The 16,583-nt window shown below is 34.8% G+C and overlaps 1 long non-coding RNA gene across 1 annotated transcript; it reads right to left on the reverse strand.

Annotated features, from left to right (window-relative positions):
• Positions 1-8,954: 8,954 nt before the first annotated feature.
• On the reverse strand, positions 8,955-14,766 carry LOC144973021 (uncharacterized). The gene is made up of 4 exons (XR_013645468.1): positions 14,629-14,766; positions 13,830-13,967; positions 12,469-12,577; positions 8,955-9,093 (listed from the first exon to the last, which is right to left on the reverse strand). It is a non-coding gene; the product is annotated as an uncharacterized LOC144973021 (long non-coding RNA).
• Positions 14,767-16,583: the final 1,817 nt, after the last annotated feature.

Consider the following 16,583-nt stretch of genomic DNA (forward strand, 5'->3'; position numbering starts at 1 on the left):
ACATTTGACAGTTTCCCTCCCAGCCAGGACCAAGACAAAACCAAGTAATCTTATTCCAAGACAAAGACAGAAAGCATATTGGAAAACGGATATAAGGGGATAGAAGCCACAGTCAGTGCCTCCCGACCCACTATGGGAGGTCAGGAGATGATGTTTATATTTTTCTTGTAAATCATCTCTCTGATGTGTATTGTAGTATTTGTTTTTAACATAAAATGTAAACAATTGAATGTTTTCTTCTTGGTGGAATTCTGTGCTAGTGTCTGGACGAGACATGGGTGATCTCAAACTAAGAACACTGAAAGTATGCTCTTGGAATCTACTTATTTTCCTTATTTAAACCAGACCTTTTCGTCTCACTTTTTCTAGGGTGCTTTCTATTGTAAATCTAGAACTCTTTGGCTATCGCATTTTCTTGCTTTTTACTGGCGCTGATATGACTTAAAATGTGTTGAATGCCCTCAAAACCTTTTTTAAAAAAATAAACAAACAAACAAAGCCGCAGCGCAAATAAGAGAGGGAAATTAAGGAGGCAGGGAGCAGAAAAGAGATTATTGTATTTACACTGCAGGGTCTTCTCTGATATTATTGATACAGAGGAATCCTGATAAATTCAACTTTGCCGGTCAGAAATATTAACTGACTTTATCCATTTTTAATAGAACACTAAAATAAAGAACAGGAAATTTGGGACCAAAAGGAGGTGTTGACTTTAAGCAGAAGTTGACTTCAAGAGTGGCGACTTTATAAGGATCCCATTGTATTTTTGTGTTTATTTATCAGGAGTTTTGTTTGTTTCTTAATGTGCCTTACGAAGCCTGCGATAATTTAAAGCCATTTCACTGTAGGTAAAAAGGAATATAATTATAATAGAATATCCAAAAGATTTTACGCCAGCTTAACCACAAAGATATTATACTTAAGGCAAAGGGAGACGAGTTGGTTCTGTAAATCCAAGAGCAAAATACTCCTGCACTTTTGGCTAATTTGCCCACACTGACACCGCCAACCGCCTAGGTCTCCACTCAAAGGGGTACATTCATATGATGATAGGAATAGGATAAATAGGTATCATAGTAAATTACATAATCAATAATAAAAAGATGATTTGCAGTAGAAAAAATATCCTCTTTCATTGAGTGATAAACCAATCCAACTGTCAAAAAAAAAAAAGACAGGCGTTTTCAGACGTTTAGGAGGCTTAGAACACTTCAATGCCAGTATAAAAGAAGATGAATGGATCAGTACAAATAAACTTCCAAGAAAAACTAAAATTAAGGAATTTGGTTCAAACAGACGTAGAGACAAGAGCAAATTGTCCGTGTGACCAAGAAGAGACCACAAATAATGCACCATCCAAACACAGGACAAGATAAGCCCCGCAAAATGTTTTTAAAAATATAAAAAAAATAACGTGAACATAACCCAATAGGTTGCAAACAACAACAGGAGTTATTCTTTATTCTTCATGAAACCATCTTCATCATTACAAATACAAAGTTGCATATACTATTATATATATAATATATATATATATATATATATATATATATATATATATATATATATATATATATATATATATATATATATATAAAATATAAATTGTATCACTCACTTATATGTGGCCAAGACATATGTTTCTGTGGCTTTCGTCCACGTCTTCAGTTGGCATAATGTCCGAAGAAAAATGTATTCCGTTTGAGATTGGTGTTTACACTCCTTGTGCCCTTACTTCCGTTGTGTAGTGGTGATCAATGTTGATGTGTAGTGACATTGTTGTAGTGTGTTCTCATTGCTTATATTATGTGTGTGTGTGTGTGTGTGTGTGTGTGTGTGTGTAAATGTGTGTGTGCGTGTGTTGTGTGTGGTGTATACATGTGTGTGTATGATATACATGAAACAGATCATTACTAACCACAACAGACAAATCATATCCGAACCCAACAATTTCAATAAAAATAAAGACAACTGCAACTGTAGAAAGAAGGACAATTGCCCTCTAAAAGGAAACTGCCAAAAAAGCGCCAAAGTCTACAAAGCCACCATAACCACTGACAACACCGCAGCACAATACATCGGAGCACAGAACCCCCATTCGAAACAAGATACAACAATCACAAAGCCTCCATAACACATGAAAGCAAAGCAAAATGCACCAAATTAGCAATGCACTATTGGGAACAAATAAACACCAACAATAACCTGGGAGGTCGTCAGGCAAAGCAGCCCCTACAGATGCGGTGCTAGAAAATGCAACCTGTGCCTGACAGATTTTTGTTTTTTTTGTTTTTAAGGGTTTTACGGCACTTGCAACACATTTAGGTTATATCAGCGCCAGTAAAAAGGAAGAAAATGGGATAGTAAAAAGTTCTAGAATGACAATTAAAGATCCCAAGAAAAAGTAAGACAAAGGGGAAATGAGAACAAATAGGGATCAGATGTAGATTCCAAGAGCACACCACCGTTGTACTTAGTTTGAAATCACCTACAAGTCTCATCCAGACACAAGCACAAAATCCAACAAAGAGGAACACACTCAAATGCTTACATTATACATTCAAAATATAAATAATAATACATAACAGAGAGATGATTTACAAGGAAAAAAATATAATCTCCCAAAACAATAAATATGCATTTGACTGTTTCCCTCCCAGCTAGGATTCCGGCCAGTGCCAGGACAAAACCAAGAAATCTCATTCCGAGACAAAGACAGAAAGCATGTTGGAAAATAGATATAAGGGGATAGAGGACACAGTATGTACCTCCCTGCCCGCTATGGGAGGTCAGGATCCCCACCCAGGTGCCTGACAGAGAAACTGGAAATATTATTACACAACCACAGAAACAATAGCGCCTTAAACAAAAGATTAGAACTAATGACAATGTGCAGTCAAGCTCAAAACGCAAAAGGTCAAATAACCCTTCCCCCTCCCCCCCCCCCCCCCCCCACCCTATCATACCCCACGCAACCACATTCCACAACAATATCATACACACACATGTATACACCACACACACACACACACACACACACACACATAATATAAGCAATGAGACGACACTACAACAATGTCACTACACATCAACACTAATCACCACTACACAACGGAAGTAAGGGCACAAGGAGTGTAAACACCAATCTCAAACGGAATACATTTTTCTTCGGACATTATGCCAACTGAAGACATGGAGGAAAGCCACAGGAACATATGTCTTGGCCACATATAAGTGAGTGATACAATTTATATTTTATATTAGCTCTAACCATCATTACCGAGCACTTTCGTACCAAAGAGTACCCACCAACACTCATATATATATTTATGAGTGTTGGTGGGTACTCGTAGGTACGAAAGTGCTCGATAATGATGGTTAGAGCTAATATAGAATGCAAATTGTCACTCACATTTTTTGTCATTTTGTGGCCGAGACGATTCGTTTCTGTGTCTCTTTACACGTCTTCAGTCCGCGTAATTCTTAGATTACTAAGGATTACGCCGACTGAAGACGTGTAAAGAGACACAGAAACGAATCGTCTCGGCCACAAAAAATGTGAGTGACAATTTGCATTCTATATATATATATATATATATATATATATATATATATATATATATAATCAAATCAGACAAAAATCATCACTGAGTCTGAATATAGTTCTGTTCAGACAATAGCAGTTTCTTATAACAATAAGTGGGGTAGATACATATATACGATGCGTGGAAATAATCACCATAATTAGATTTGTTTTTATAATTATTTCTCTTTTTTTTTTTTTTTTTTTTTCCATTTCTTAGGAATTCAGCAGCACGTACAACACTTGAAGGTAATGTCAACATCATAAAAAATGAACATGAATAGACAGTCCACAGGACTGAAATGTTGAAAGTCAAAGCTTAAATTGGAGCCCAGGAAAACAATAAGACATTGTTGTAGATTAATTCATCAAGAAAACTAAAAATATATAGAAACTCGTTTTTTTTTTAAAGTGTTTTTAAGGGTTTTACGGCGCTTGCAACACATCAGCGCCGGTAAAAAGGAAGAAAATGGGATAGTAAAAAGGTCTAGAATTACAATTAAAGCACCCAAGAGAAAGTAAGACAAAGTGGAACTGGGAACAAATAGGGATCAGATGTAGACTCCAAGAGCATACCATCAATGTACCTACTTAGTTTGAGATCACCAATAAGTCTCATCTAGACACAAGCACGGCCCACACTAAGAGGAATACATTCAAATGCTTACATTTTAAATTCAAAATAACAAATAATAATACATAACAGAGAGTTGATTTACAAGGAAAAAAATATAATCTCTCAAAACAATAACTATGCATTGGACTGTTTCCCTCCCAGCCAGGACTCCGGCCAGGGCCAGGACAAAACCAAGTAATCTCATTCCAAGACAAAGACAGAATGCAAGTTGGAAAACAGATATACGGGGATAGAAGACACACTATGTACCTCCCTGCCCACAATGGAAGGTCAGGAACCCCACCCTGCATTTTGACTCGTGTTATCGAACTTTCACTAATTACTTTGTTTTCTTTGACTGAACAGGAGCGAAGATTCAACTGTTTTTCTTTATGTTTTTTTGTTTGGTTTTGTTTTTTTGTTTTTCTTAATTCGACACTTTCTTGACCTTCAACATCAAGCACCAACAGAGGCAATTTAGCAACAAAGTTTTGCCTCATCACAAGAGGAAAATGACAGGACAGATTACATTAGACATGTTTTTGTTTGTTTATTCTTGTTTTTAAGGGTTCTACAGTGCGTGCAACATATTTGCGCCAGTAAAAAGGAAGAAAATGGGATAGTAAAAAGTTCTTATAACGATTAAAGGACCCAAGACCAGGTAAGACAAAGGGGAATTGGTTCAAATAGGAAACAAGTGTAGATTCCAAGAGCACACAAATCAAAGTACTTAGTTTGAGATCACCTAAAAGTCTCATCCAGACACAAGCACAGGTCCCCACTAATGTTTACAAATCATATATAATCTGTAAACAAAACAAAAGAGAGATATCAAAGAGATGATTTACAAGACAAAAAATATCATCTCCGAAAACTCTAACTATACAATTGACTGTTTCCCTCCCAGCTAGGGTATCCAGCCGACCAGGACAAAACCAAGTAATCTCATCCGAAGACAAAGACAGAAAGCATGTTGGAAAACAGATAAAAGGGATAGAGACACAGTAAGTGTCTCCCTGCCCACTATGGGGGGTCAGGAACCCCACCCAGAGACATGTTTTTGTTTTTGTTTTAGAGAAATTAATATGTGAATGCGATTCACACAAGTCATTTAGGCAACATGAAAAGTAAGATGAAAATATATTTATATTAAAAACAACAATATATCTAATCAATATGTGATACAAATTAACAAAGAAATATGGAATACTGGAGGTAACAATGTGATGAAAATGACTGGAGGGATTTATGTTCATAATCACCCTGACTTTTAATAGGCGCAAAACATATGTTAAACAATTTGTAATTGTGGTTTGTGAGGGATTCCTTCCAGAAAAAATTATCTAAGACAATGCTCAGAAAGAAAACTAAAAAAAATGACATAGTCTTAGGCCAGGACATGGACATAGAGCCACATGGAAGTGGAACAACCGATATAAAGTTGAACAAATGCTAGACGAAACAGAAAGGGGAAAAAAAGTTCACTATGCTTAATTATACACCTTTGGAAGTGTGGATGTCTTAAGGGTAGTGTGCGTTTAAGCAGATCTGTTATATAATACAGGAAAAAAATGTTAATGTCCATGTAAGCTTTGACTCAAATTTTCAGTACAGGCCTACATTAAATAAGTGAAAATAATCATAAAAGATGGTAGATGTAATTGATGAACTGTAGGGTTCACCAAAATCTATTTCCTTCTGACTACAAATAAGGTCATTACTCATGATTCGTATATTCAGTTATTGATTATTGAAATTCAAAGGCACTTGCTACACTTTGATGTTATTTCAGTGACTAAAAAAAGTGTGGATAAAGAAAACAAATTGTATAAATTTAGAATTCAGAGCCTGAGACATTCATTGATCACAGATGACTGAGAAAATGTTAGATGAGTGGGAATAGTACAGAAAATAAGATCTCAGTGGCAATCTACCCAGATCCCATTCTGAAGTCTACCAAAGGATCCAGATCATAAAGGTGACACTCAGATAGTGTCTAACTCTAACTCCAAGAAAAGGATAGGAAGCTATGAAATAGGGAACAGATTTAAGGGGACAGAAAATCCTACCAGAGACTTTATCAATGCCCTCTATTACTATTACCTACAGCCCATTGAAGGAGAAATCAAACTTGCAGACGACACAATTTGATATTGAAACAAAATGGAACAGAAATATAACTAGTGACTAAAAACCTTCCTCATTAGCCAAATTGCACCCTTCCAGAGCCATAGTCTTGAAATACTCCATGTCAGCACCTATAGAAATATAATCTCCTTCATTGTGATAAATATAAAAACATGGCTCTATGCAGAGAGCCACCTTGCAGACAGCACACCAATGGCCGACAGTCCTACGAAATCGAATATGAACACCTGGGGCAGAATTCATTCGAATCCGATTAATAACATCCAAACACACACGGCAAGATTTACGGGGTTTTTTGGACAAGACTGGATTGGGTGGCAGACTGACAAGATGGTGAAAGTGGGTGTGGTCTGTACGAAGGACAGGATTGGGTTTCTCAGTCAAAGACGCCACATATAAACTGGGCACTGGTTGGCCACGGTCTGCAATGTAATCCTCTGACAGCTGCTTCCCTAGAGCTTTGACAAACAGGGAAAGAGGGAGCAACTTTCCTCCTTTCGCTTCTTGAAGTTTGTTGTAAACAACCATTGCCTGCTTGACACAGAGAGTGAGAAGGTGGAGAAAGACTCGCTTTGTCCATTTCAAGGGTTGTTGTGTCAGAGGAAAATACCCTGAAACTTGGTCCATTTTATCCACAATTGAAGCCATATTCTTGCTGTATTCAGCCACACATAATGGCTTACCCATCAAAACAGAAGTGACATCATTACTATTCTTATTGCTCTTTTCTTTCCTGGTCACTGTATCCAGAGGATGGTGGGCAGATGTAAGAATGTACACCGGTTTTCCGACATCACTTGGAATCCATTTCAGAGCACACAATTTGCCCTTACGTCTGAAGGCAATCTGGCCCGCCAGAGACAGTTCTTCGTCTCGTAAATTATCAGGCACATCATCATTTTCCTTATCTGACAAGATGCCAGTACACATGGTGTTGTTGTCTGTCAGAGTCTGATACAAAGCAGGACTTGTAACATCGCTATGGGTGTAAATGTGGTAACCTTTGTCTATGATAGGCGACATGAGAGTTTGGATGATCCGCATTGAATCCTGACTGCCACAGATATTGTCATCATCTTTGTCTGGATTGGATGGAACAAGGGTATCACCAGATAATTCAAACCTGAATACATAACCTGAATCACACTCACATAGTTTGTACAATTTGACACCTGTTAATTTGCTGCCCAGTTGAACTTTGCAAAACTCAAATGATGATGATGATGATGACGAATTGAAGTAGGTTATGTCATCAATGGCTAAGTTTTTATTTGGGGTGTACACTTGCTGAAACCGTTCTTGCAGATGACTGTAAACAGGTCGGATTTTGTGCAACGGATCATGGCCAGGCCTTGAGGCCGGGATATATGTGTGGTTATCATTCATGTTAAGCATATTCATGATAGATCTGAACCGTTCACGACTGAAGATCTGTGTGGCAAATGGGGAGGCAATGAAGACATCCTGACACCAATAGTCGTCTATGCTTCTCTTCTTCACTACCCCCATGTGAAGTAAGATCACGATGAACCCTTTCATCTCTGTCAAGGTCACAGGTTTCCAGTCTTTCAGAATATTGCGACCTTCCTTGTCGAGTTGGTCGGTGTTAGCCGCTTGCATATCATTGGCATATTTATTGGTTTGTTCCTGCAAATGTTTCAACAGCCAGTCAGTGATAAAAAATCTGAAACAATCCAGCATGGAATAATCATCTTGCCTATTGAGGTGAAGCCCTGGCTCCCCAGTAAATGCTGGGATGGCAGGGAATCTGTCCAAGTTTTGGCTCCAATCTTGGACACCATTCCACATAATATCTCCATCTCCATTTTCTTTTGATTTAATCACTTGTGGAGACTTCCGTTTAGTTCCCAAAGAATCAAAAGGTTGATCTTCATCTCTGTCCTCACTTTCTTCCTCCTCTGGAACATTCTCCTCCAACTCCATACACAAATGTAATTCCCTTCTCTGTCCACATTCCAAATATGAATCTTTATCTAAGACATCTCTGAACCCGTCACCCATTTTACATCTTTTATTTGGATTAGATCTTAGTTTATCTCTGTCATGGCTAGAAACATTTTCACTGTTACTGTTACTGACAGACAACACAGGTAACTCGGATAATTGTGGTGTGACAACCACCGTTGCTGGTTCTGTCCTTATGTCTAACGTATAACCATACCTATTCACACCTGATCCATTTTCAAAGATTTCTACATGATTGTCATTAGTGCAATCAGCCATTCTCACTGTTTCCTCACTATTTCAAATATCAAGATGCAAACTTAAAATAGTCTACACATTCTTACAACAATCTGATACCATCAAATCTTTCAGAATAGAATAATTGGCTGACAAATTAAATGAATTTAGATACGAAACAGCTAGCAAATCAATTGTTTAAAATAGACAATTCAGATGCAAAAGTTGATGCCACATGGAATGGTTTATGATATGCACTGCATGGGATGATATGTACAATGGGATGTATACATAAAGATTGAGTCATGATAAAACAAATGATACTCCTTGACCATTTTATAAAACTCAGATGCGAACCAAACCAAAACTATGAGTTTTGACACAAAAGATTAAATTACAATTCTGGTTGGAATGATCAATGAACGAATAGTGAAGTATTGGCACACAAGTAGATCTTTCCCCTATCTGTGGTAAAGTCATGACTTTCAAAATTAAGCTTTAGCAAAGAATTCTGGAAATCTGAGGTGCTCAACTTGTGTAGCATCTGAAATGGAAAAATAACAGGATAGGAATAAAATATATTGACTTCATGAGGACATGTAATGAGTTTATAATTCATTTCTCACAAGTAAGAAAAAAACCTGGAACTTTTGTACGGACACTTCAAAACTCCAGATCATCCTTGATGACAAAGCCCATAGGCTACAGTGTCTCACCTTGGAATAATGTCAAGTGACATTGGGCATCGTCGCGATGACCAGATGTGTGACAAAAGTGTAAACTTCTAGTCTGTACAATTAATAAACCATTTAACACACACTACACAGTTTATCCCCTGCATGAATGATTACCTAGCCAAAGGCAGCGACGGATTTAATCATAACAATAACAGTAACAAAAATAATAATAATAATAATTTTTTTAAAATAATAATAATAATAATGATGCTGATAAGAATAATAATAGCAAAAGAAAAAATTATTATTGTTATTATTATTATTATTATTATTATTATTATTATTATTATTATTATTATTATTATTATTATTATTATTATTATTATTAGTGGTGGGATTCAGGACCTCCCATAGTGGGCGGGGGGCACTTACTGTGTCTTCTCTCCCTCTATATCTATTTTCCAACATGCTTTCTGTCTTTGTTTTGGGATGAGATTACTCATTTTTTTCCTGGCCCTGGCTGGATACCCTAGCTTGGAGGGAAACCGTCAAATCTATAATTAGAGTTTTGGGAGATGATATTTTTGTCTTGTAAATCATCTCTCTGTTTTACACTGTATTATGTTTTGTTTCCATATTATATATGATTTGTAAATATTTGAGATTATTCTTATTAGTGAGGACCTGTGCCTATGTCTGGATGAGACTTTTAGGTGATCTCAAGCTAAGTACTTTGATAGTTCGCTATATATATATAATGATATTATTATTATCATCATTAATAATAATAAAGATAAATATAATAATGATAAAAATAATGATAAAAATAATAAAATAATAATAATATAATAATAATAATAATAATAATAATAATAATAATAATAATAATAATAATAATAAATAATAATAATAATAATAATAATAATATGATGATGATGATGATGATGATGATGATGATGATGATGATGATGATGATGATGATGATGATGATGATATTTTGTTTGTTTTTAAGGGTTTTACGGAACTTGCAACACATTAAGGTCATATCAGCGCCAGTAAAAAGGAAGAAAGTGGGAAATTAAAAAGTTCTAGAATTACAATTAAAGCACAAAAGAAAAGGTAAGACAAAGGGGAATTGGTTCAAACGGGAAACAGATGTAGATTGTGTGAGCGAACTATCAAAGTACTTAGTTTGAGATCACCTAAAAGTCTCATCCAGACATAGGCACAGGTCCTCACTAATAAGAATAATCTCAAATATTTACAAATCATATATAATATGGAAACAAAACATAATACAGTGTAAAACAGAGCGATGATTTACAAGACAAAAAATATCATCTGCCAAAACTCTAATTATAGATTTGACGGTTTCCCTCCAAGCTAGGGTATCCAGCCAGGGCCAGGAAAAAAATGAGTAATCTCATCCCAAAACAAAGACAGAAAGCATGTTGGAAAATAGATATAGAGGGAGAGAAGACACAGTAAGTGCCCCCCGCCCACTATGGGAGGTCCTGAATCCCACCACTATAATAATAATAAATAACAATAATAATAATAATAATAATAATAATAATAATAATAATAATAATAATAATAATTATTATTATTATTATTATTATTATTATTATTATTATTATTATTATTATTATTATTATTATTATTATATTATTATTATCATTATTATTTTTTTTTTCTAATTATTATTATTTTTATTATTATTATTTTTATTATTATTATTATTATTATTATTATTATTATTATTATTATTATTATTATTATTATTATTATTATTATTATTATTATTATTATCCCATTGTTTTCAGGCAAGTTCTTGGACAAATAGAAGAGTTGTGTCACCTGGAAACAATCTGGTAGATAATCCATTGTTCCCACGATAACCAATGCAGTATTGCAGTAGATTGGATGCACAATTCGCCTTTGTTTGTTTAAAAATCAAGCGAGTGGCAGAGTTTGGGACAACCTGAACTTTTTAGTTAAGAGCTTGAGTTGTGCCACATAATTAGGAGCTGCAGTAATCCAATCTGGATAGGATAAGTGAATTGGCAATATTTTCACTTTCCGATTGGTATGACATTTCTCATCTCCTTAAATTCTTAAGGGGACATGCGGTAGCAATTTTTAATCAATTTTGGCACCATATATAAAAAGTGAGTTAACACTCCAGCACGGTTTCCTCAAACTTATTCACCTGTTCCAAATTTTTTCCTCACTATTCTTTGCTGTCATCCCATTCCTTCCTCAACCTAATTTTTACCTCAAACAGGGTTTCCTCGAACTAATTTCACCCAGCCAACGTAAAAATTTAAAAAATTAATTAAAGGGTTTTTTAATGTTCCTGATGATTTACTGTGACATTGACATTTACGAATGTGTTTATCATGTGTATCTATCTCCAATGCAAGTGTGTCTATACGCACCCAGACACACACAGCCACTCCCAGACTCCATCAGCACATCACATAACCGACACCTCTCCGCTTATTCTTATCACTTCGTCATTCATTTTAATTTCAATGCGATGCACCATGATTTGCAACAATGGTAAAGGAATAATGTGATATCTCCAATGCAAGTGTGTCTATATGCACCCAGACACACACAGCCACTCATAGACTCCATCACCACATCACATAACCGACACCTCTCTGCTTATTTCTATCACTTCGTCATTCATTTTAATTTCAATGCTATGTACCATGATTTGCAACAATGGTAAATGAATAATGTGATACAGGAACTCCCCCCCCCCCCCCCCCAGACACACACACAAACATCAAAAGCCTGTTGTAACATGTCATTTATAAAGTTATCTCCCTCAACATATAAATAAAGAAAATAAAAAATAAAGTTCCTTTTTTTAATCCTCAAGCAGAAATTTGTTTTTCATCCTCAATCGGAAATTTGTTTATTATGTCATAATGACAAGCATAGTTTCCTCTCACATTTTGGCATGTTCAGGGAGAATTCGAGGAAACCGTGCTGGAGTAAATTTACATTTTTATATACTTCAAATATCAAATCAGAGTTTAAAATCATAGATGCTGTGTCTGGAAGCAAAGCAGGCGGCCAGAGACCAAATTCCAAATAAGCCATGGATACCCTCTCCTCAAAGGGGAGTGACAATGATAAACCCCACCACAATCCAGGGTGGCACAAGATTGATCTCCCCATCCTGCAAAATGCCAAGAACCCCTACCCAGTTACATTTCAATATTTACCTTGTATGACCTCAGAGCCATGTAAGACTGAACAACAAACAAGACAAAACTGACAGCAAGACTCAACAGGCAAAGCACCAAGAAGATCTTTTCTTTGCGACGATGCACCCTGAAAACATCAAACACAACAAAATCAATTTTAAAACTTTTATTGCTAAAGTCTACAGGAGATAATTCTCTCTTTTTTCCATTCTAACATTAATCACAATCTCAACGTTTATCACTTATCGTATGTCTGCTCAGCGTAAGATAAGCTGTTGAGATGAGATGATTTAATTGTTTAGAGGCACAGCTTGAGGCTCAGTGTGACGACTCAAAATGACCAGAACTTTTTGTTGCAGTATGTCAAAATTTTATTAGTACAAGCATCAGTTCCTTCAATATACAGAGCTCTTCACCAGGGGTGGCTTCAATAGTTCATTTAACGAGCAGGTATCTGCACCAGCCCAGTGAAAGAAGCATCCCTCTGTATCAGTCATTGCAAATAGCACACATTTTAACCAGTTTAATGCCAAACACAGGTATTATAATAATCATACGGCGGGATATGAGCCCCTAAACCATTCCACTATATAACCCATGTCCAACCAGTCTGTGCCTTTTTGCTTGCATTATTCCCATACAAGCGGCGCTCTGGGCCACTCCCATGTTCAAAATGAGCATTTGTCCATAAAATGTCATCACCATGTGCACCGTACCCATCCAAAAATGGTCTGGTTTAACCAACTGGCATCTGCACAAGTCCAGTGCACCATTCTCTTCCAACAAACAGGATTTTGCACCACAAGTTCTGTCTATGGAGCTAAGCTCTTTACTCCTCCGCTCAAAGAACAGGCCACTATATATACACAAAGAATACAAGGGAATTTGGGAAAAGATTAAATCGCAAGGAAAAATAAAAATATTTTCATCTTATTATCTGCAAATGCTGATAAAAACACTGACTGGTCTATTAAAAGAGAAAATCTATATCTCTCAAATTTTCCCTCCATTTTTCAGAGCTGTATTTCTTTTTTATAACTTTATACATAATTGCAGACATAGTTGTTGAAATCAAATCTGCCTATGCAAATTTACACTGACAAAGCATCTGATTTTCATTTGAAGCAGATATTTTTCACTTCAAATATAGAGGAATCAAGATAAGCCTCCACTTGACAAACAATTCTCAAACCTGAGACTTAATGTTTCATCATTATTTGAAGTATCTTGTTTCTGGGGGAAAAAATATAAGCATTTTTTGTGTGTGAAAGGAAGTATCGAAAAGAGTTGTCATCAAGTCAAAATTTGGCAAGAAACAATCTGTTATATATCCCAATTTTTCTCTGAAAATCAAGACTATATTAGGACCTGAGACTTACACTACTGTAGTCTCCTGATCCATTACCCAACCAAGCAGGATCACTGAGAATTGAACTCAACACTCCACTCAATGGTGTCCAGCCAGCATTTCACTTTTCAACTCATTGATCAAAAGTTGACATCACTCCCAATAAAACCTGAAAATAGGATATGTGTAAATGCGTTAAATATAATCTCCGTCAACAGGATGTTGTTTGTTGCTCTCTATTTTTCAATCCTTCATTATTCAAACCCTTTAAGTAGAAATAATTTTAATTTTTTTTTAAATATCACTTTTTCCTCCTTAACCCACCCTTTAAATATAAAATAAAATGAACAGTAACATTTACACTGACAATACCATTATCTCCCTTTGATGTTTTACTTTTGTAATAATAATAATATGACTAAACAAATGTTAAACTTTATAGATTAAAATCTAATATGAAAACTAGATGAATTTGTTAAACGTTTTGTTATGAATGTTTACCTTGTACTTGTATAATCTATTTAAATTGCAATTCAAATTGAAAATTGCTATTTAAATAACAAATAAAGCAATGGTGATGATGATAATTTAAGTCTCAAAGGAGGGTCCGAATTGGCACAACTGGCTGTCCAGATTGGGACAAGTGACCCATAAGTCATAAGTGAAGGCCAAACACAAATAAAATGTGTAATGTCATGGACAAGTATTTTAATTTTAGGACTCTAAAACTTTTTATTGCAAAATTTGAAACAGATATTTGGCTCGTCGATAAGTGTAAATGTGTAAGACTAAGACAAGAAAATGTTCTTTCCTTGACTAAATTGACTTGCCTTTTAAATAAACATGTTCGGTTTGAAGATAATCTTTACATTTTTCACACAACGTCTACGTCGGGCTAAAGACTGAACATAGAAGACAGAAGAAGACGGACGTTTTGGGCCTTCATGACATTCGGTCAGAGTTAGCGATCTTCCTCTAATCACAGGAAGTGTTATTTCATCATGTTCATTTGCAAATTTTAGATTTACACATTGAAAAAATCTTCTTTTAGTAGAGTCTGGTGCTTCCAGGGACGGCTGGTAATAATGGGCAGGGTGGGCAAATACCAGCCTGTTTTTTCAAGTTATATGCTGTATTACCAGGTCCGAAATAATCAAATCTAAATTAGATAATTTCAAAAGTTACTACTTAAAATTGATACTTTGTACTGAAATCAATTTGTGTGTATTTTTGATAGATTGCGAATCACCATGCATCCCGTAATACATAAACCAGGATACGCTCCTGTTCTTTTTATCACCCCCCCCCCCCAACCACTCCACTCCACTCCGCCCACATCGTCATCTCATCGTCACGTCGCCTGACGGTGATTTTGCTGTCTGGCCTCTCTAGTACTAGGTCGGGCTAATTCAAATGAGCCCACCTTATTAACCAGTGTACACTAAATAGAGATTTTGGCAAACGAACTTTTTCTTATTAATTGCCTTACTTGTGCTGGGAAGGTTCCAGTATTGAATTAAATTTATTAATTTACTAATATTATATCAATTTAGTATTAGTTTGTGTTGTTTTAATATATTTGTTTATCCATTTAAATTATTTCTTTTTTTTCCCCTCGTTTTCTTTAGTGTTTCTCAAAACTCATTTATTTAAATTGTTTTCTTATTTGTTTGTTGTTGTTGTTGTTGTTTTTTGTTGTTGTTTTTTGTTTTGTTTTTTAACAAATTAATTTGTTAATTCTTTTTTTTTTTTATTATTCTTAAAGTAATTACCGCTGTATTTTTATTGCCAGACTAAATATTTTTGCAAAACAATGTAATTTTCTATTGTATTCCCTCTAATAAAACAAAACACTTTTATTCAAAAGTCACGACTAAATAAATATATAAAATACAACCACCATTTTGGTTTTCTCAACAATTGAATTAGTATACGAGAAATTCTCTTCTGAGTAAGGAGATAGTTGAATTCTAAGTTATAGAGGAAATACGGAAGGGTGGGCAGATTCCGTACTTGCCCGTCCTGAAGCTAATACATACATAAGATGGTTCGCGATGAAGAGGCGGGAAGCAAGGGATTGGTTGGGTAAGGAGCAAAGATAACACGGTAATTATTGTGACGATAGTCAAACGAATACATGAGGAGAGATTGGTAACATTATTTTGTCTTAATTATATTGTATGAAGTATTGGCGAAAGCCTAATATTAAATAAACGTTGTTTTTGTTTGTCTTATTTTGACTATGGAACTGATACTGATACTTGTCATAGCAGACCTGCCTACTTTAGATAGGAAAATAAAAATCGTAGTTTTCAGGGCTAATAAAATCGTAGATATTTTAACTACCCTTTAAAAAAATCACCGGAATTTTCGTCTGTTTTGATAGATATCAAATTTTAAAAAACGAGAAAAAATAATTGGAAACGTAATAATGATGGTGATGGTGGTATAGTGGTAGCGGTGGTGGTAGTAGTAATGATGATGGTAATATTATTATTATTATTATTATTATTATTATTATTATTATTATTATTATTATTATTATTATTATTATTATTATTATTATTAATATTATTATTATTATTATTATTATTATTATTATTATTATTATTATTATTATTATTATTGTTATTATATTATTATTATTATTATTTATTATTATTATTATTATTATTATTATTATTATTATTATTATTATTATTATTATTATTATTATATCATTGTTATTATTATTGTACGTATTGGTGGTATTACTATTGTTGATTTTTTTTTGGTGGTTATTAAT

The sequence above is a fragment of the Berghia stephanieae genome, chromosome 5, assembly GCF_034508935.2.
Source record: "Berghia stephanieae isolate SIO BIC M18660-M18661 chromosome 5, UCSD_Bste_1.3, whole genome shotgun sequence".
Lineage (NCBI taxonomy): Eukaryota > Metazoa > Mollusca > Gastropoda > Nudibranchia > Aeolidiidae > Berghia > Berghia stephanieae.